General features: G+C 44.4%; 1 protein-coding gene across 1 annotated transcript in view; it reads right to left on the bottom strand.

Moving 5' to 3' along the window:
• The window catches only part of PUM3 (pumilio RNA binding family member 3), a 39,581-nt gene extending 38,323 nt beyond the window's left edge, over positions 1–1,258 (bottom strand). The window contains exon 1 of the mRNA XM_015566894.1: positions 1,188–1,258. The gene's annotated coding sequence lies outside the window, so the exon portion shown is untranslated. The remainder of the gene's footprint in view (positions 1–1,187) is intronic.
• Between the last annotated feature and the right edge of the window lie 6,065 nt (positions 1,259–7,323).

A 7,323-nucleotide genomic window follows, 5' to 3' on the forward strand; every position in this document is an offset into this window, starting at 1 on the left:
GGAAATGTTAGGGGGTCGTCTTATACGCCCAGTCGTCTTATACGCCGGCAAATACGGTAAGATTTATCTTCTCACTTATCTGCTACATTCAGGCCTGCAGTAAGTCTTGTTCAACCCCCTTTAAAAACACCTCTAACCCTCCACCTTTGATCTCCACTGCCACAACCTCAACCCAAACCATTATCAATCATCTCTAATTACATAATCAACAATAATACAAATTACAGGCCTTTTCTAAAGACAACCGGGGCCTACCATGTTTCTCCCTTGTTTATAAATAAATCTTCGCTGTTTTCTACACATGGAACAGAAATGGCACTGTATTCCCAGGTAGAGAAGACCTAAACTGCCCCACCATGGCCTTCAAAGCCCCGCAGAACCCCGTCCCACCACCCTCCCCCTCTTTCTCATTCTATCTGGTATCGCTGCACTCCAAGCTCAACACATGGGTCCTTTTCCTACAGCTCCCAGCTCAGGGACTCAGCCCAAGTTACCGCTTCCATTTTCGCCCGGGCTTCGGGGTTTCAGGGCCGCCTCTAGTCACGCTTTAGGTCGGCTTGCAGCGGTTCTCAACCTGTGGGTTGCGACCCCTTTGGCGGTCGAAGGACCCTTTCACAGGGGTCGCCTAAGACCATCCTGCATATCAGATATTTACATTACAATTCTTAACAGTAGCAACATTACAGTTATGAAATAGCAACGAAAATAACTTTATGGTTGGGTCACAACATGAGGAACTGTATTTAAAGGGCCAGAAGGTTGAGAATCACTGGCTTAAGGCTTAAGGATCACTTCGTCAGACTCCCCCATCCTCCACCTCCGTTCCCAACAAGTTTCCCTTCGGCGCTCAGAGCCTGGCAATGTGCATTCAGGGTGCAAACTCGGCGCCTGGCACCGACTGGGTGCAGAGCGGACGCGTGTCAAACGTATGGCAGGAAGGCTGAACGCAACTAGCACGGGCCCGGGTGTCGGAGGGTGAAAGGAGTCAGGCTGACCCTGCAGTCTCAGGACATTCGGGTGAAAGGGTCTCCAAACTCCCACAGCAGACACGGTCACTGAAGGCTTGCCCAGCGAGCGACAGGTGCGAACACCTCTATCCTCTCTGGCGGCCCGAGGGCCCCCCGACTCCAGCGCCCGGCGTGGGGCGAATCCCTCCCCGGAGCAGTCGCCGGGCCCGCCATACTCACCGCACACGTGTGACCGCCTCCCTGCAGCTCCCGGCGGAGCCGCCGCTTCCGCTTCCTGGACTTGCCCCGCCCCCGGGTCCACGGATTTCTTCTTCCGCTGGGGAGCTTGGGTTAAAGGGCGGGGCTAGCCGGGAAGTTTGGCATTTCTATTGGTCCACCCCTATTACCTCACCGAGAAGAGCCGGGGCAGTGACACACGCGGGTTTGGCCCTCGAAACGATCCGTCGGCGAGGGCGTGTCAGCGGCTCCCGGAAGTGACGCCATTAACCCCGTCGCTGCCGCGCCTGGAAGACGGCGGTGTTTCTCGAGGACCGGGCTAATTTTTAAAGCCGCCTTGGTAGGCATGGCTCATTCTGTAGCCTGAACTAATAAATAGTTCACGTTTTTACAGCGCGTTAATATGCATCTTCTCTGACAGTCTAATCTAGCGCGAAGGATCAAAGGGAAACCTCGGGAGCCGGTTTGAATTGTAATCCTGGTGTTTTTTTCGCTTGCTAGCCCTGGGGCTTTGGGCAGATTATTCCGTTTCTCTGAATCTTGATGATCTGATCAATACAACAGAGGTAGCTAAATCAAAGCTCTTAGAACAGTCAATGGTCATGATAAGCTCTCAATAAATGTTTGCCATTATTAAGGCCTGCCCATTCTTCCAGACTGCATCGATCCCATTTTCCCACATCAGAAAGTGAGACTAGTTCGGATAGTATCCCCATTTCACCGGTGAGAAAACGGACACCACAAACTCGGTCAAGCAACACCGCTTATTCTCTAGCAGTTCTGTAGGCTCGAAGCCCCGAGTCAAGCGGCAGGAACGGCGGTGCCCCTCCATCTTCTGGTAGTTCGCGGTGCCCCGCGGCTTGGGGCTGCATGACTGCGATGTCCGCCTGTTGTCGCTCGGCCTTCTCTTCTGTGTCCTCTCTATGTTATAAGGGCACTTGCCACTGGATTTAGGGCCCATTGTAACCATCCCGGATGACCTCACCTGGGGGTCCTCAATTGCCTCTGCACAGACCCTTTTCCCAAGAGAGGTTACTTTCACAAGTATTGGGGTTCGGGCACCGGAATCTCTTTTCCAGGGCCACCTGGGAAGTTGAAGAATTGGAACTTGATACCAGGTGTGTCAAGTTCAGATTTTACTGTTTTCTGAATCGCAGTTTACTGCCCCTCAAGGCTTTAGGCTTGAGCCTGGTAGAGTAATTCACTAGACGTCTTGAGGGTGGGGCCCTGGTTACTTTCCAGGCACCTATGCCACTAACTCAACACATAGGTATTTGATAAGTACCTATTTTTTTTTTTGCCTCCACCATTATATTTTCATTTCAGCTCATTTAAGTCTCATAAGAACATTTCAAGTAGGTCTCTCCTCCCCCCCCCTTTTTTTTTATGGAAAAGGGGGAAACATAAAGTAGTTTTGATTTGGTGAGCCTGACTCCAAATTCAGCATGACTGCCTCTGTACTGCTTTCTTTAATCCATTAATTCTCCAGTAAATGCTCAAGAACAGGAATTGCAGCTTTATCAGCAGTGCCTATTAGGCAAATAGCATGGCACATGCTAGCAAAAAAAAAAAAATTCTTCACAAATACACCCTACCACACAATACCTGGGAGGGGTTGCATTTGTAAAGGCCACAGATAGCAGCACCTTATATGCTCTCAGACACATCCATATGGCTGTCTTAAACATGTACATCAAAAAAATGATTACAAAGTCCTAGATTAATATTAGTAATGTTATTTATCAAGTCTTTTATGCTGTCAAAAATAGATTCACTTGAGTGTTTTTGTTTGTAGTGAGTTGAAAGTCTCTTTTGGTTTTGCAGAATAGCAACAAAGTTTATCCTGCAATTTTGCAGTTAACCAAGTAAAGCCCAACAATTCTTCAAATATCTAATAATCTTAATGTCGAGAATTATGTGTATTCCTAGAAGCACAAAATGCTCTTCCTGAATAACACAGAATGCAATTTAATCAGAGCAGCTAGACTTGTACATATCCAAGAGGTTTACAGCAACATAATGAAAGGGATTGGCATTTGGGTCAAACAAACCCTGAATCCAAGGTCTGTATGTCTGTGGACAAGATAGTTAATTTGTATGCGCCTCAATGTCTGCATATGTAAAATGGGAATAACAACACTTACCTTTTGGGGTTTCTCTGTGACTCAAAGTGATAATAAATGAAAAGTTATTAGCCAATAGTAAACATTGAATGTTTCATAGTTTGAGAGACAGTGATAGAACCAAGTTGTGTCCATTAGAGATGCTTTTGCCTGCAAGTAATGAGAGTTCAGTTAATAGTGACTTAAGCAATAATTTTCTTCACACACAATTCTGAAGGTAGTTGGTTGCTCTAGTTCAATGATTTTCAACCTTTTTCATTTCATGGCACACCTAAACTAATTACTAGAATTCTGCAGCACACCAAATATATATATATAATTTTGATTCATTCACACCAACAGGTATTGTGTGTTGGCTGTTGTCATTTTTTATTAAACAGTCTAAGGGAAAAGTGGTCAGTGCCCCTGACTAAATAGTCAGGTATTGCAGGTTTTAAATTTCGCTGCACACCAACTGAAAATCACTGCTCTAGTTTAATGATTCCATAATGTCATCGAAGACTTATGTTCTGGCACAGGTTCTATGCTCCACCATGCTCAGCTTGTTAACTTCATTTTCACAGTTGCTGCTTTCATTTATTTTTTCCACCATGTGTACCTTTTGAACACCTTCATTTATCCCCCGCCCGTCTCCCTTCACTTCACCTCTCACAACCGCCAACCTGATTTGTCTCAATGAGTTCTGGTTGTTTAGATTCCACATGTAAGTGGAATTATACAGTATTTATCTTTGTCTGACTTATTTCACTGTTTGCAAAATATACTTCTTAGTTTCAGAATTTATATCAGAGTTCAGGGCCAGAAGAATGGGAAAAGAGAATGAAATTTACTTTTTTCTCCACTGTAGGGTGCTATCCTTTTATTCCAGAAGGAGAAGACCTAGCAAGGTTCCCCTTCTAGTTCAGTGCCTAAAACTGGGTCACATGGGCACCCCCGGATTGGAAGTCCATCAGACATGTTAACCAGGCATTTAGAGTTCACTCTTTTTCCAGGACTCCGGGAAAATGAAAGGTCAGTTGGCAGATATGCCTCCACCTAGTGGTAGACATTTAATTTTTGATTTAAACTAATCTGGTTTAAAACTTAAATTTTAATAGCAGAAAGCTAAAACTTAAAATAATTGTAGTATCCTTGGTAGTGAATCTCAATCTTGGCCACACATGAAAATCACCCGGGGCGTTTAAAAAGCAAAAACCAAACCCAGTAATTCTAATTTAATTAGTCTGAGTGGGGCCTGGGCATTAAAAATGTGGAGAGTTCCCCAGACCATGCTAACGTGCAGCTAAAATTAAGAGCTACTTGTTTAAGGAATGGATTCACATTGTTGATTTGATTTTTCTAGTTAACTGAGGATTAAACCCTGTAACCTTCTGATCCCTCTTTCGCAAGGCACCAGAATTCAGAATTAAATGTATAATACACTTGTTTCTGTAAATAGAATGTCTTGTTCTTTGGGGTCTCCTGGAGTGACTTAATATCATTAGATACTGAAAATGGTTTAAATTTGAACTACACACTTTCAAATATATTCTGAAAAATATTTGCCTTTTTTTTTTCAATTCCACGTGATTTTGTGCATTTTTTCTCTTTTTCATAAAGTGTGTTAGGTGTCAGCTCCCACACATCTCCCTCCCCCAAAATCAGTTCTTTAGAGTTCTAATTAATGGGTGTTTAACTAATTGAAGTTGTTTCTCTGATTCCAGAATGCATACGCAGGGGTAAAGAGCATGTTATTGATATGAAGCATAAGTGAGATTTTGGCAAAGATAGGATTTTATTTTCAGGACCTATTAGAATCATAATCCCTGGAAACAGAGCAGTTGCCAACACACTTTCCTTTAGTAAAAAAAAAGAACTGCTTTGGAGGAGGGAGGGTTATGCTTTTCAATACTATACATTTGCTAAAAAGTGTGATAATATAGTCTAAACATTAACTACATATTCAGGAAGTTCTGGTTGCTGTCTAGTAAACACAAAATTGACCTTGTCCTAATTTACTTTCTTTGGTGAATTGTTTAGGAGCAGCAGAAAAATCATATGAGCAAAATAAAAATGTATCTGATTGTAACACAAAGTGCCACCTTTAATGAAAGATCACGTCAGCGTGTGATGGAAAAGTGAAAATAATGATCAGTTAATATCACTCACAGCCCACACACTGTCACGTATATAAGGAGCACTTCAATTGTACTATGATTTTGTAAAAACGAAACTCCTCAAGCGACATGTACCAGCGCTGGTTTTAGCTAGAATGGGAACAATTATGTCAATTATGTTTTCTGGGTTTAAGTTTTTGTTTAAATTTTTATTTTAGGCTTGATCAGAGGTGTGTCTGCATGGTTCTGCACCATTTTAAATACGGGACTTGAGCATCCATGGATGTTGGTATCCATGGGGTGCCCTGGAACCATTCCCCGAGTCTTTGGCCAGCGGCTCAAACAGCTGGTCAGAGGCCTGGAAGGAAAAGGATGATGGGAGATAAGGAGGTCCAGGGTAAAGGCATGTGGATGGGCATATGAAAGTGAACACAAACTGTAGACATTTTCTACATGTTAATACTCAGTGACAGGCATTCACTGTGAACACTAAACCACCAAGTAGACAAAATGACTCAGTCAGTTGACATTAGTCAGCTTTTCAGCGTTAGGCCATTTCAGCATCTAAAACCAGCATGACGGGTGCCTGAACGGAATGGCAGAGATGGAGGCTTCACATGGGCCCAAAAGCACGAACTTTCGTGGCTTCCTCTGAAGTAGAAGCTGCCGGCAACAGAAGCCATTGCTGAGCCCCTGCTATGGCGTTATCCCCAGAGAACAACAGGCCGCCTGCTGGTAAGTGGAGGACATCGGGCCTTCATTCAGGAATAACCAGCGGTTTCTCCTCACTGGGACAGAGTCCTATTCCAAGTATGGGCTTGCCTTTCCTGCCCACGGGGCCTCAGCCAGCACCACCACCTGGAAGTTCATGAAGGGCCTGATGCGTAGGCATGGATCCTGTATAACACAGCATCTGAACAGGGGACACTTCACAGCAAAGGAGATCATGCGATCATACAGCACCACTTCTCCTTCCACGTGAAGTGGATGCTCACGCACACTGCTTGCCTGCTGGGGAGATCTCCTCTCTTCCCTGTTTCAGTCTGAGTGAGGCCGGAATGATGCTGTCTCGTCTCAGCGTGCATCCACAAACTGAGCCAACTCACCTGTCCACTAGGCGTGGGCCTTTTCTTCCTCCTGCAGCTGTTTGAGTGGCACCTTGCTTCATGGCCAAGGGGAGAGCTGAGAAAGGGGGACGGTGCAGTCCTTTGGGTGGTACGGAGGTCTGTGCCGCTTCTCATGCAGCGAACGCATGCCCTTTGGTCTTCCGTGGGCTCAGTCCCTGATAGACCATTTCCGTCTAACGATGTATTGGTGCTGGGTCCACTGGCTTTGTGAAGTAACAGGTGGAACATAACTCAGCTCATATAGGCAGTTACAGAGGACGGTCCTGGGTACTTTCTAGTCAAGCATTCCCCATCAGGGCTCAGCGACATGCCAGGAGCTGTTTCTTGAGATGTGTATAGGGTGTCCCCCCAAGATGTGTACACATACTTTGAATTATTAGAAATAAAATACATTTCATTTTCAAAATTGAGCTATCAGCTGTTAAAGTGTGCATACATTTTTTTTGCACCCTGTATAATTTCAGGGGTACAGAGATCCAGGTTACACTCAGCTGATGAAAAGAATCAGTTCGGGATACTAAGTCCCTAAACTATGTATATTATCACAGTGGGTAAATGGAATCTGCCCACAAGTTTTCTAGCAGATAGAGAGGAGAGATTCAGAAAATATACTGTTTCATAGTTTGTGTTTTTGACAAGAGAATGCAGAGACAAAATTTTTTTGAAATCATACTCAAGCGTGCTTTGTCTGACAGTCTATTCAATAAATGGTGTTGAGAAAACTGGACCGATACATGCAAAAAAATGAAACTAGACCACCTTCTTACGCCATATACAAGAATAAACTCAACAT

This window comes from Myotis davidii, unplaced genomic scaffold, assembly GCF_000327345.1.
Source record: "Myotis davidii unplaced genomic scaffold, ASM32734v1 scaffold83, whole genome shotgun sequence".
Taxonomy (NCBI): Eukaryota; Metazoa; Chordata; class Mammalia; order Chiroptera; family Vespertilionidae; genus Myotis; species Myotis davidii.